General features: G+C 48.1%; 1 protein-coding gene across 1 annotated transcript in view; it reads right to left on the bottom strand.

Annotated features, from left to right (window-relative positions):
* ADAMTSL2 (ADAMTS like 2) overlaps nt 1-14,339 on the bottom strand; it is a 162,765-nt gene that overhangs the window by 117,311 nt on the left and 31,115 nt on the right. The window lies entirely within an intron of this gene.

The raw sequence follows: 14,339 nt of genomic DNA on the forward strand, positions 1-14,339 counted from the left end.
ATGAGGACCCGAGACAGTGGCTGGAGCTGCTGTGCTCGACCCCGTCGCTGGAACGATTGGGTTCAGGTACGTAAAAGGGGGGCTCTGGGGGGCTGCTGCACTACAGAAGGTTTTACACCTTAATGCATAGAATGCATTAAGGTGAAAACCCTTGAGGGTTTACTGCCCCTTTAATTATGTAGTGCCCCGCATTGGTGGAAAAAAATGATTGGATAGTTTAGCTAGGTCCTCATATAACACATATTTTGGTAAATACAGTAAAACCTTGCGATTGCGAGCATAATTTGTTCCGGAAACATGCTTGCAATCCAAAGCACTTGTATATCAAAGCAAATTTCCCCATAAGAAATAATGGAAACTCAGATGATTCGTTCCACAACCATTTATTCATAAGTCCTTCAGTTTATAGTCCGTATAAAAAGATTATAGCAATGTGATAGGTTGTGTAACCATAAAATGTCCATCCACAAATGGAAGTCTCCACAAGGGGATTAGAAGCAAAACCCAGCAGGAGCTACAGAGAATACAAGAGAAGAGAGGCACCTCTAAGTGTAGCAATATGGTTACATTTAATAAAGGTACAACATTTAGCAACTCACATGATTGATGATTAAAAGAGGCGCATCTAAGTATGCAGGCATCCAGGATAAAGCTGTCCACATACATAGACCATCCTTTGCACCGCCGGCTCTCACCGCTGTCAGTCTGCAATCATGAATGGAAAGACTACCCTGAAAGCGAAGCTTGAAGCACTCATGGAGCGCAGAGTGGAAGGGATGACGTCTATGGCAGTTGCAGAGGACGGTCTATGTGGACAGCTTTACCCCGGATGCCTGCATACTTAGATGTGCCTGTTTTAATCATCAACCATGTGAGTTGCTAAATGTTGTACCTTCATTAAATGTTTTATACACTGTTGTGATATGACGCTACTTGTATATCAAGACATCACTTATATATCAAGTCAAAATGTATTTAAAAATTTTGCTTGTCCTGCAAAACGCTCTCAAACCAAGTTACTCTCAAACCAAAGTTTTACTGTATAAGGGAGATTTTACAGATACTATACAGTCAGATTGTAACATGTATGGTGAGCTTTACACCTCAGATATTTTTCAAAGAGCAAGCAGATAGGAAGATTGTCTTGTATAAAAGATGGAAACCTACACATGTAAATGTGGGAATAATATAACAGGCAAGGTCCCTGCAAGGATGAAGAGCTCTGCTTTGTATATGTGCTACATTTCTGAGTTTTCTATTTAAACAGGTTGTAAACCTTGGTGAAAAAAAAAAACTCCAAAAAAACCTGTAAGACAAAGGCATAATGAGCTAGTATGCAACGCAACTAGACGGCTGACATCTTCCCCAGTTATTCTTCCGGGTTCGTGGGCTGTGAGTGGACAGAGCCATGATGACATCACTCCCGCGCATGTGTGTGGTAGCCGCCGTTTATGGCACGGGCTCTGAAGGTCCGGCGCGGTAAGCCAGATCTTCAGAGTGCATGCGCCAATAACGTCATCGACTGTATGCATAGTTACATAGTTAGTAAAGTTGAATAAAGACACCAGTCCATCCAGTTCAACCTGAGTGTGGGTGCGTGTCTACAATTATACCTATTTATTTAAGCTACTCATACAGCGTGGTCAATTTTTACGCAGCGCTCCACACATACATCGCACACTCACATTGGTCCCTACCCTCAAGGAGCCCACAAAACTGCAAGTTTAGGAGATATTCACAGCACCTCCAGGTAAGCCTTAGGCTTACCTGTAGGTACAAGTAAAAAATTAAAGTAAAGGAATTTACTTCCTCTTTAACAGGAAATGAATAATAGTTTCCTTATTATGTTATTGTTACGAAAAAGGAGCTGTACTGTGGAAATTATGTTCAAAAAGGAACAGAAGAGCAAAAAACTAGAGACCGATTTTTGCCTGTGAATTCCCTGCCTGTAAGCAGCTGTGTGCAGGGCAGCCTAGCTGGCTGCAGGAGGTAGAAGGTTAACAAGTGTATATTCTCACTTCCAGCCTCTTTGATATGTTTATTGTGTGTACATAGGTTCAGAGCTGTTTGGCCTCTATATTGCCTCCAGCACCATTTTGGAGAAGTCTGTGTCCTGATAGGACAAGCAAATCTCGAGAGATTTGGTTGGCCATTTTTGGGTGGATATCCTATATAGGAAAGCTCAGCCATGTGGAGTTCAGTTCACGTGTGTATACAGACAGGGTGGGTGGACCTGCTTGTCAGGGAGAGCTAGGAGAAGTTAGGGAGAGTGTTCCGGCCTGTGAGGGATAGCTCAGGGTTCCTCCAGAGTCCTGTATCAACAATCCTGGTCGGATGAAAGACTTCCCATTGCGGATAATAAATCCGGTGTCCTCGCAGTGAGGGAGGGACAAGTGTATCAGATGCCTATATCCATCTGCTGAAGGAATACTGCTGTTACCAGGTAACGTTTGTGAATATCAACCTCTACAGATACGCATTGTGTGCTTGGGTTTATACTGTGTCAGTCAGTGAGAAGTGATTATATTGCTGACGAATGCAACTACCGCTTACATCAGAAGGGACTGTGCTGTGTATCTATGCCTCCATGCCTGGAGTGAAACTACTTGCATTACTGCTGTAAATACTCTTTCTACCACCATCTCTCCGGTAATAAACGTTTGCTGTTTATAAAGTCAGTACGTGTGATTCCCTCTGTGAAGCCGCTACACCCTACACCCACTTACATTTTGGCGTAGTCGGCAGGATCTCTGACCCACCATCCTCAAGCGGGGGAGTGGCTAGAGGGTCAATCATGGCACCATATGGAGCAGCTTTGGCCCTGATTCCAAAATTTAATGGCACAAATATGCCCCTGACAGACTGGGTGGAGAGATTGGACAGTTTGGTCCGCTTGTTCCAAATACCAACAGCACACTTTGCAGATTTGGCGGTTAATGCGCTAGAAGGAGAAGCACGCCGGGCTGTGATGGTTCTGCCCGAGAAGGAAAGGGATAGCAGAACAGCTATTGTGGGCCGCCTAGAAAGCCTGTATGGCGAGAATACCTCCATAGCCGAACTCCAGAAGAGTTTCTATTGTCGGGAGCAGCACGACCGAGAAACTATCCCTCAATTTACAGTGGCCGTACAGGAAATCTGGTGCCGGTTGGAGGAGAAAATGGCCCCCGCCGGAACTGGGGTCCCTAACCCCGATCAGCTTATCCGGGACCAGTTCCTCGCTTGTGTATGGTCCTCTTTATTAAAGAGAGCCTTGAGGGATCGAGTGAGGGCTGATGGTACGGTGAAATTCGCTGCTATCCTACAAGAGGCCACTGAGAGGGAACAGAACGAGCCGAACCATGAACGGGTTGGTGCCAAAAGCCATGTTACCCTCACTCATGGAGCCAGGTGACCAGTGGAGCGGGAGGAAGCGACTGCCCCATGCCCTGCCACTGCCTCGAATGCAGGGATGCCCTCGATGGAAAAGGTCGTACGAGACCTAGTTGATATGGTCGCCTCCCTCAGGCAAGAGGTGGTAGCTCTGCGTAGCGGGTCCGAACAACCCCGGGCGGCGATCAACCCCCTCCAGAGGGACCCCGATATTGACCAAAAATGCTGGCAGTGTGGACGGCTAGGCCAGGTCACAAGGAATTGTGCGAGATGGGGAGCCCAGAACGTAGAAAACCATCCTTTAAACTAGAGATTCCTGTGGTGGAGGGGGACCCACGGGAAATGTTCGTTCACTGCCTCAACGTGATCCTACAATGATTTCTGGGTACCCAGTGGCGACAGTGATGTTCAACGGACAGCCGGCCAGATGTCTGGTGGACACTGGATCAGAAGTCACCACTATGGCCTATTCGTTCTACTAGCAACATTTTGGGCCGACCCCAACTCTAGACCCCTCCTGGTTGAGATTAAAAGCTGCTAACAACCTACCAATTCCAGTAGGGGTCACTTGGATGTCCATGAAAGTTTATGCGCAAACCCTCCCTAGGGTCGGGGTCATGGTGACCCGAAAGTCTTCCTTCCAAGAAATTCCAGTAGTGTTGGGTATGAACGCCCTAAAAGAACTGGACTTAACTCGCCTTCTGCTGGAGGCGTCAGCACAAGTATCCGGGCAGTCAGAACCACAACTGCAGAATCTGATCCATGCTTGTCGGACTGTTCAGACAGAGAGTCATAAACACACAGAAAAGGTGGGGGTCATCCGTCTCCCTGCCCGTCATCCGGTTATTATACCCCCCACGTCAAGAGTTGGTGTGCCCCCTTCCTGTGGTAGCTAGAAGACATGTAAGAGGGGCCACTGTGATGGTCGAACGCAACCTGGAAACCAAAGGTGAATGGTTGGTAGCCAGAACTCTGTCTGTTGTCCAGCAGGGGCAAGTGTTGGTGCAACTGGTTAACTTGGGGTCCACCCCGATACAAGTGCCCACGGACGTGGCCATTGCAGATTTGTATACAGTACCCAAAAGCTGCATTACTGATCCTTGCCCTGGGGTGGAGGCCGCCTGTGCTGCTTTGCAGACGGCTCTACCTGATTCAGCAGAGACCCAGCTCCCGAAATTGTTGACACAACTGGCACTTCCGGTGCAGGAGATGACCCCGGAACAAAACAACAAGCTCCAACAACTAGTTCACAGACATTTGATGGCATTCTCTCAATGCCCTGAAGACTACGGCTGTACTAATGCTTTGGATCATTCTATCCACACTGGAGACACGGCTCCTATTCGGGAAAGGTATCGTAATATACCCCCGGCTCTTTGCCAAGAGGTCAAAGACTTATTACGCGGCATGCTGCAAGAGGAGGTGATTTGAGAGAGTCGTAGTCCCTGGGCTGCGCCCATAGTTCTTGTGCGGAAAAAGGATGGCAAATTACGTCTTTGTGTGGACTATCGCAGATTGAATGCCTGTACCCATCGGGATGCTTACCCTTTGCCCCGGGTCGAAGAATCCCTAATGGCCTTGGGACAGGCCCAGTACTTCGCCATGCTAGATTTGGCCAGCGGATATTGGCAGGACCCGGTAAAAGAGGAAGATCGTGAAAAAACGGCCTTTATCACCCCTCTGGGACTATACGAGTTTAATCGGATGCCCTTTGGCCTGACTAATGCCCCTAGTACGTTCCAAAGGCTAATGGAACGTTGCTTGGGAGACTTGAACTTTGAATCTGTCCTGATTTATTTAGATGACATCATCATCTTTTCCAGAACGTTCGAGGACCATTTGCTACATCTGGATCAAGTCCTCCAGCGGCTAGCCCAGTATGGCCTTCGGCTCAAACCGGAAAAATGTCATCTCATGAAAACAAAAATCCAGTATTTGGGGCATGTGGTCGAGGCAAAAGGGGTGTCCCCCGATCCCGACAAAATTCAGGCTGTACAGACATGGAGAATACCTAAAATGGTAACAGAGCTTCGTTCTTTCTTGGGGCTTGTAGGTTACTACCGCAGATTCATTCCAAACTTTGCTACTATCGCAGCCTCTTTGACCCAGTTGTTGTGCGGGCAACCAGCCCATCGGAAAGGAAAATCTTCCTCCAGCATTACTGATAGTTGGGGGGCAGCACAAAGTGAGGCATTGGAGGCCTTCAAGGCGGAGCTGACTTCCGCTCCCATATTGGCTTACGCAGGCTATCGTAAACCATTCCGGGTGTACACCGACGCCAGTCTCCAAGGATTGGGGGCTGTGCTGGCTCAAGAACAAGATGGGACGGAGCGTGTGATCGCCTATGCAAGTCAGAGTTTACGCCCTATTGAACGTAACCCAACCAACTAGAGTTCCTTTAAACTCGAGTTGTTAGCTGTAGTCTGGGCTGTCACCGAAAAGTTTGCTGAGTACTTAGCAAGTGGTCACGTGGACATATATACTGAACAATCCTCTTGCCTATCTAGAGACTGCTAAACTGGGGGCCTTGGAGCAACATTGGGTGGCCCGACTGTCCCGGTTCAACTATACCATTCACTACAAGCCAGGAAACTCCAATGGTAATGCTGATGCTCTCTCCCGATTTCCTCTCGATGGGCCTCAGGATGATCTAGATCAACAACTCGAAGAGGATGAGGTTGTTCCCTCCGGGATTCACCAGCAGCAGCAACAGGCTTCAAGGCAGAGCAACCGAGTTACGCCAAGAGGACCAGAGATTCATACTCCTCGAGAGTGGCTGCAACTCCAGCAGCAAGACCCTGACATTGATCAACTCATGAGATATTGGGACAGAAATCGGAAACCAGACTCACAGGAGCGAAGGAGGCTCTCGCCGACGTTGTGTCAGCTTTTAAAACAGTGGGATAGGCTGGAAAGATATAATGGACTCTTATACCGAAAGGCATGGGTTCCAGGGGAGCCGTGAGTTATTCATCAACTGATTATCCCCCAATCAGAGGCCTTAGAGGTTTGTCAAGTCTTTCACCGTATTGGAGGACACTTTTGTTCAGAACAGACAGAGGCCTTTATTCGTAAGTACGTCTTTTGTCCGGGGATATCCAAGTGGGTGCAGAAGGCATGTCAGGGTTCCTCTGAAGTCCTGTATCAACAATCCTGGTCGGATGAAAGACTTCCCATTGCGAATAATAAATCTGGTGTCCTCGCTGTGAGGGAGGGACAAGTGTATCAGATGCCTATATCCATCTGCTGAAGGAATACTGCTGTTACCGGGTAACGTGTGTGAATATCAGCCTCTATAGATACGCATTGTATGCTTGGGTTTATACTGAGTCAGTCAGTAAGAAGTGACTATAGTGCTGACGAATACAACTACCGCTTACATCAGAAGGGACTGTGCTGTGTATCTGTGCCTCCATTCCTGTAGTGAAACTACTTGCATTACTGCTGTAAATACTCTTTCTACCACCATCTCTCCGGTAATAAACGTTTCCTGTTTATAAAGTCAGTACGTGTGATTCTCTCTGTGAAGCTGCTACACCCTACACCCACTTACATGCTTCTGATCTTTTCCCTATTATTGACATACCATGCCTTGTTCTACATTGAGTCTCTCTGTGGTGGTAGCCATCTTGGTAGAGGCAGGACTTTGCATTGTCATATCAGAGCTGCCCCTCTGATGACAGGTGACAGGTGAAGTAATATTTAAGTAGCTTAGGGAGAGGTGGGGGTAAGCACAAATTTATGGAATGAACAAAGCAGAAACAGGGAGATTCCTGTACTGAAGGTCCTTAGGTACATCTTCCTCTCCAGCAAGGAGAACAGTGAGCAGTACAGCAGTGGCATTATTGTGTAGCAGGGGAGAACAACTGCTCTTTAAAAGAGAAGTTTGGGTTTTTGTTTTCAAAATCATACTTACCTAGGTGGATGCAGCATCGGTCCGATGATCACTTGGTTCTCAGAGCTCCACGAGTAGAGAGCTGGTGACTGTCAGTCACTGGTTCTCTGTTCTGCCCCCCCCCGCCGCCGCCCCCGCTCCCGCTGCCCCCGCTCACTGGAGCACTGGGCTGTAAAGGAGGCGGGAGCGGTGGGCTCAGGTTGTCAGCAGCTCGCTGAGAGGCTGAGCCAGGTACCAGTCCAGGGTTGTGGGCGGATCCTGACTTTATTGCCACGATCTTGCCCCAGCCTGGACCAGCTCCGTGACATCAGCCAACTCTCTTGATCTGGTGGAGAACTAAGAACATGGGGCACCCAGGATCCCAGCACTGGCCAGTCATTAAACATCTGTAGAGCAACTCTCAGCCTGGTCTAATCTTCACTTCTCAAAATCTTCCTCCACACCTGTATTAGGCTTAGATGGCAGACCCCACTGTGACCCAGGGCTGCTTCCAGGAGTCCTTCCCATATACATTAGAGGAAAGAGTAGTTCACACAAGTAAGTGTCTTTTCATCAGTGTACTAAGTTATTAATGTAAAGTCCAAGTCAGCCTCCCACGAGGGGTATCAGCACACAGCTTTAAAGGATAAGGTCACCTTTGGAGCATACTTGTATTTAGGGTTCTTGCTCTTGCCCCTCTCCCCTTGATCCCAACCCACCACCCCCGTGACAGTAGATTCCTGTAAATGAAAAAATGTACACGTACCATCTGTTATTGCAGCAGACAGACTTGTAGTTAGAATGAGCTGTGGACATGCTTGTCAGCCCACTCATAGTTCATTCACTGCCTACAGCTCTGAAAATGACAGCCTGTACTGAGGTACGGGCAATAGAGCTGTAGGCAGTGTGTGCAGGAGCTTGACGTTGCACGCGCAATCTGCTGATTGTGGTGCAATACTTTGCGCGCTTTTGTTTTCAAAAACAATAAATGCACATTTTTTTACCTGAAAAAATATGATTATTTCTTATTTTTATGTAGCTGAACTTAAGCCTGCTAACAGCCATAGTAGTATTCAGTGAGATATTAGAGGAGAGGAGAGGCTCATACCTACAGGAGAGGTGTCCCTGAGTCCAGCATCCCCAAACAAGAGGATGTGAGCAGTCACATGCTAAGTCCACTTGCACCATCCGGTTCCTTACCAAGGAGGAAGCACCCCAGTAAAAGTCTTGTGACTACATCCTAAGCCCTGATGGTCCAGCACCACAGGGAATATGGGAGACCGTTTCTCTTAGTAATGGCTACTTCTGTACCAGCTTCCCAGCAAGTAACATATCTATCACCACTTCAGGGGGCAGGGCTGGCACCAAACCCCAATGGTTCCTAAAGTCACAGCTCACACATCACCTAAGAAGGCATCTAGTGGGCATTCAGGGGAACCATGAGCCATATTCATGTCCTACCTACAACATCACAAAATCTCACTCCAATCTTAAAAGACTAGCAGTCAGAGGCAGCAGTGCCTTAGATGATCTCACAGTACAGATATACATCCATTAGGCTCAAGAAACAAGAGTGCCTAGGCACAGGAAGTGCACAACTATCTTTCATGAAGAATTCTAGCCACAAAAGAAGCTAAGGATTATGGTTCAGGATCTTTATCAGTCACAACAGTCATGGCTGTCATAGCCTGTAGACAAATTGAGAGATGAGTTTTAACACTGATAGAAGGGTCACTGAGAGGGCTCTAGATGCCATGCTGGATCACTATATGCAGCAGTAAAAAGAGCCATGCCACACATTCAGTCCTGGTCCTTGTTAGGTAATATCTCTCCTTTAGGCTCTTTCTAGTTATTACGAAAACCAAGGACTTGAAACAAATAACAAGACTATAAAAGCAAGAGTGGGAATATGATGATATATAGTATACAGTATATCACTTACTGTATTTATTGATATGTCAAAAATTACAACAATAAAATTGAAAGAATAAATGGATAAAATAAAAAATTCATCTATTACCTTCTAGAGCTCTATGTATACAATGGAAGGAAATTGAGCTGATGAACAAAATGCTGATGAAATGAACCCAATCTCAAATTAATTCAGAAACAGAAAAGATAAAGGTAAACAAAGCACCCGGATCAGATGCCTTAAACCTACATATCCTCAAAAAAGTCTAACTCCATAATTTCTAATTTGTAGACTAGATTAATGACTAGTTTGGTACCAGTTAGTTGGTGCAAGACCAGTATGATGCCAAAGGAACAAAATCTTCACTCAATAATTACAGACCTGTAAGTTTAACTTCCATAGTAGATACTTGACGGTTTGATAAAGGGCCACATACAAGAGTATCCGTTAGAAAACAATAAGCAATCACCAGCATGGATTCACTTAAGAAAAAAGTTGTCAAACAAATCTTTTTTTTGTTTGTTTAGGAAATAAGTAAAAAAACGTAGCTGATATATCAGTTAGAAAAAAGAAAAGGAAACTGGCTTAAAGTATAACTAAGAGCAAATTTTTTTTTTTTAGTTTTGGATAGAGCAGAGAGGGACTAGAACCCCTGTCAGTTTGTATTGCTGTCTGTGCCCCCATTAGGGAGATTCACCATCTCTTTTTGTCCTGTTCACCATTATCAGTGAAAGTAAAAGAAAATCACAATTTTTCAGTTGTCCCCAGAAAAGTAATAAAGGGGAGACCTTCCAATGGGAATACTAATTCTGGTGATTTGGGGGTCCTCAATGGATTTCCTTAATTTGTAGAGATATCCTCTCACTTCCTGTTTGGCTATGGGACAGGAAGTGGAGGGAAATCTCCAAAACGGGACACAGATGGTGATAAAAAAAAGGGGTCATAACCCCCCCCCCCCCCGCTCTATCAAAAAATTAAAAAGAAAGTTTTGCCTATAGGTATTGACAGGTACCAGCTCCCTTTTCCGAGTAAGAATGCAGATCGGCGATCTATGAGTATTTCCTGCCCCTCCTCCTTCCCCCCCGCTGCCTTCTGGGACAAACACAGGTCCCAGAAGACGGCGGTACCATTCAGAAAGTGTAGCGGAACTCTCGCATGCCCAGTAGGAAAACGGCTGTGAAGCCTGAAGTCTTCACTGCCGGTTTCCCTTACTTTCAATGCCAGCGCCTGCACCTAAAGCTGATTGATGAATCAACTTGGGGTGTCCACATTGTGGGATCCCTGGACAGGTAAGTGTCCTTATATTAAATGTCAGCAGCGGCAGTATTTGAAGCTCCTCTTTAAAGACCATATTCAAAGAGTAGAGATTAAATGATTGATACACTGAATGGTCAAGGCTGTTAGTGTAAACTGCTCATCGTTGGGATTGTTACTTTCCAAATTATATAAATATATTATATAGTGTGACAGTGCGAGGCTCTGCCGCTGTGTAAAATAGGCAAAAATGACACAGGGTTCTCACAAATGCAGAGTGAGGTGCTCCAGAGTGTCTGTTCTAAATGGAGAAAGTTGGTTTTATAGCTTTCTCCAGGCTTTATAATTCCCGGAGTGGAATCTGGAGTTCAGAAACTTCAAAGAGTATTGGGAGAATGAAGCCCCGACCCAGTGTCCAGGTCTTACTGGAGATGGACAAGCTATTTGTGTGCACACTCTTTATATTCAAAGACCTTGCCATAACTTAGGGCTCTGTTCTGTGGTGAGGACAGGTGTGCTCCATCCAGGAGATGGATGTGCTCCACCATACCTGCCAACATTTTTAGATGGGAATGAGGGACACCTAGTACCAAACGTATGTAGGTATAGGACACACCCCCTGCCACACCCCCTTGAGGAGAATTACCAAAAAAAGAAAAAAAAGGTTAATTAAATCCAAAAGGGCTTTTTTTACTACTACTATTCCTTTATATTAGCTTTTAAAAGTTACAAATGCAGCAATTTAGAATTTGGATGAAAGGTTTAGCACTGGGAATCAAAATGAGGTACAAATGAGGAGGAAAGAGGGACAGTCCCTCGAAATCAGGGACAGTTGGGAGCTATGGCTCCACCCTCCCCAGAAGTCCATGAGGCTGCAAGGGAGCAGCCAGAAATTTGCATGTCTGTACCATAAAGGTGAAGTCTGTGAGGGAACAGACAGAGGCCCCAAGCCTGATACCAGAGTAGCAGTAAGCTGCAAATGTGTAGAGAGAGCTGTGAAAGGTACAGTTGTTGTACGAGAGCACAGGGGTGCTGTGTGGTGGTCTGTAGGACCATACAAGAGGTCTGAATCTGAGACCTGAGCAGCAGTGCACCAAGACAAAGCCAGGAGGCTGATTATCATTTATTTTCATGTTGAAATTATGGTGGAAACTCCTGCTAGGGCAACCTTTCATTCAAACTTTTGCTTCCTTTTTAAATAAAGGTGGGCCATCAAGCCCTGAAACTTCCTTCCTGGCTGGCGTGAACTCACTGAAAAGTGCTACTACACTTGAGCAATACCCCCAGAATATCACAATAGCATAGTTGCCAACATTGAAAAAAAAATATGTGGGACACTTTTTTGGCTGTAGGCGGAGTCGTACAATAATTAGGGGGCATTCGTTTGTAGGCGTGGCTTAGAAAAATTATAAGTGCGGCACGCGAAGTGCGTCGCGGCGATAAATGGGCGTGGCTTATGCGAAAATGGGTGTGGCTTATATGAAACTGGGCGTGTCTTGCGTGAAAGTGGGCGTGGCGTGTGTGAAAAGTGGACGTGGCTTGTGTGAAAAGTGGACGTGGCTTGTGTGAAAAGTGGACGTGGCTTAAATGGGCGTGGCTCAAGAGGGTGTGGTTAGAGTCTGAGATGAATGAGGGATGGAGAGGGAAAGGGGGAGAAGGAAAGGGGGAGAGGGGAATGACGGGACAGCAGGCCCAGATCCTACACAATAGAAATGTGTATTCTAGAAAGTTTAACAATCAGCAGATAAAGATACTCCAAACGCCTGGTGTTAACGCTTCAATCAGCCTGGCACCATGGTTGTTATGGTGTCAGGATGATTGAAGCGCATTATTTCTATTATTACATTGTAATATAAAATTAAATCATTCAACTCACCATAATGCCGAATCAGTGGGATCCCTGAGCGTGTCACTAGCCACGTCTCCTGCCACCAGCAGAGTCTGTCCTTGCATCAGGTGCCCCCACCAGAGTCTGTCCTTGCATCAGGTGCCCCCGCCAGAGTCTGTCCTTGCATCAGGTGCCCCCGCCAGAGTCTGTCCTTGCATCAGGTGCCCCCGTCAGAGTCTGTATAGACCCCCTCAGTGCAGACCCCCTCCATCAGTGCAGATCCCCTCCATCAGTGCAGATCCCCTTCATCAGTGCAGACCCCCCTCTATTATTGCAGCCCCCCCCTCAGTGCAGCCCCCCCTCGATTAGTGCAACCCCCCTCAGTGCAGCCCCCCTCTATTAGTGCAGACCCCCCTCTATTAGTGCAGACCCCCCTCTATTAGTGCAGACCCCCCCTCAGTGCACCCCCCCTCAGTTAGTGCAGCCCCCCGCTCAGTGCAGCCCCCTGCTCAGTGCAGCCCCCCTCAGTTAGTGCAGCCCCCCTCAGTTAGTGCAGCCCCCCCCTTCAGTTAGTGTAGCCCCCCCTCAGTGCAGCCCCCCCTCAGTGCAGCCCCCTCTCAGTGCAGCCCCCCCCTCGGTGCAGCCCCTTCTCAGTGCAGTGCAGCCCCCCCTCAGTGCAGTGCAGCCCCCCCTCAGTGCAGTCCCCCCTCAGTTAGTGCAGCCCCCTCTTAGTGCAGTGCAGCCCCCCTCAGTGCAGTGCAGCCCCCCCTCAGTGCAGTGCAGCCCCCCTCAGTTAGTGCAGCCCCCCCTCAGTTAGTGCAGCCCCCCTCAGTTAGTGCAGCCCCCCTCAGTTAGTGCAGCCCCCCCCCTCAGTGCAGCCCCCTCTCAGTGCAGCCCCCTCTCAGTGCAGCCCCCCTCAGTTAGTGCAGCCCCCCCTCAGTTAGTGCAGCCCCCCCTCAGTGCAGCCCCCTCTCATTGCAGTGCAGCCCCCCCTCAGTGCAGTGCAGCCCCCCCTCAGTTAGTGCACCCCCCCACTCAGTTAGTGCAGCCCCCCCTCAGTTAGTGCAGCCCCCCCCTCAGTGTAGCCCCCTCTCAGTTAGTGCAGCCCCCCCGTTAGTGCAGCCCCCCCTCAATGCAGCCCGGCCCCCGCTCAGTGCAGGAGCGGCCGGTGTTCTGCCGAGAACGTTCCACTCGGCAATGGAGGACCCCCTGTAATGCGCAGGCGCAGCGCTTGCGCAGTACGGGGCTGGGAGCTTTCAGCAAGACACGGCGACGACGCCGTGTCTTCTGCTCGCTTCAGTGGAGAGGGGAGGGGCAGTGCAGCTAAAGAAGGCGCTTCATTGGCTGCACGGAACGAGCCCCCTTCCCCTCTCCACTGAACACTAGAGGAAGAGAGAGCGGCGGCGCCGGCCGCCATTTTGCTGGAGCCCTCTGCTCCAAAAAAACAAAAAAAAACAACATTCCCGATTTTCCTTATGGGAAATCCCGAATTTGGGACACTCTCCAATCGGGACGAGGGTCCCAAAATCGGGATTGTCCCGGGAAAATCGGGACTGTTGGCAACTATGCAATAGATGTTTGGATTAAAGGCGATATAGTGAAATAAAGTCCCTGCAAGGGATCTTTGACTTTCAATATACCTGGCTGCACTGCACCTTTCAGGATGCCGGGATTCCAATGCGTGGTGGGTGTTTTTTTGAAGCACCGATTAGAGCCAGAGGCTCTAATAGGCTTCAAAATAGGGTGGGCTTGGGGCGCAGAGAATCGCCCATAGCCCACCCAGGTGTGTTACACCAGCAAATACATTTTTGCTATTGTAACACTGATTCTCCTCCCGGTCAATCAGGAAGTGGGTTTTGAACACCCGTCACCCGATTGGCTGAAAGGACAGGTGATCGTATTGGACGCCTAGGAGGAGCCGCACGCTGGAAGCTGCCGAAGGAGGAGAGGACATGGAGCCGCTGCCCGCCTAGATGGGGTAAGTGCCAGACCAACCGGCAAACAGGGGGGGTGCCACCTGACGCTCGGGGGGTGGGGGTGGTTGTTTGTCGCCCCCCCAAAAAAAAACACCAGCTGCCACTGGTACACACTATTTTTTTCCG

Source organism: Aquarana catesbeiana, linkage group LG09, assembly GCF_042186555.1.
Source record: "Aquarana catesbeiana isolate 2022-GZ linkage group LG09, ASM4218655v1, whole genome shotgun sequence".
Lineage (NCBI taxonomy): Eukaryota > Metazoa > Chordata > Amphibia > Anura > Ranidae > Aquarana > Aquarana catesbeiana.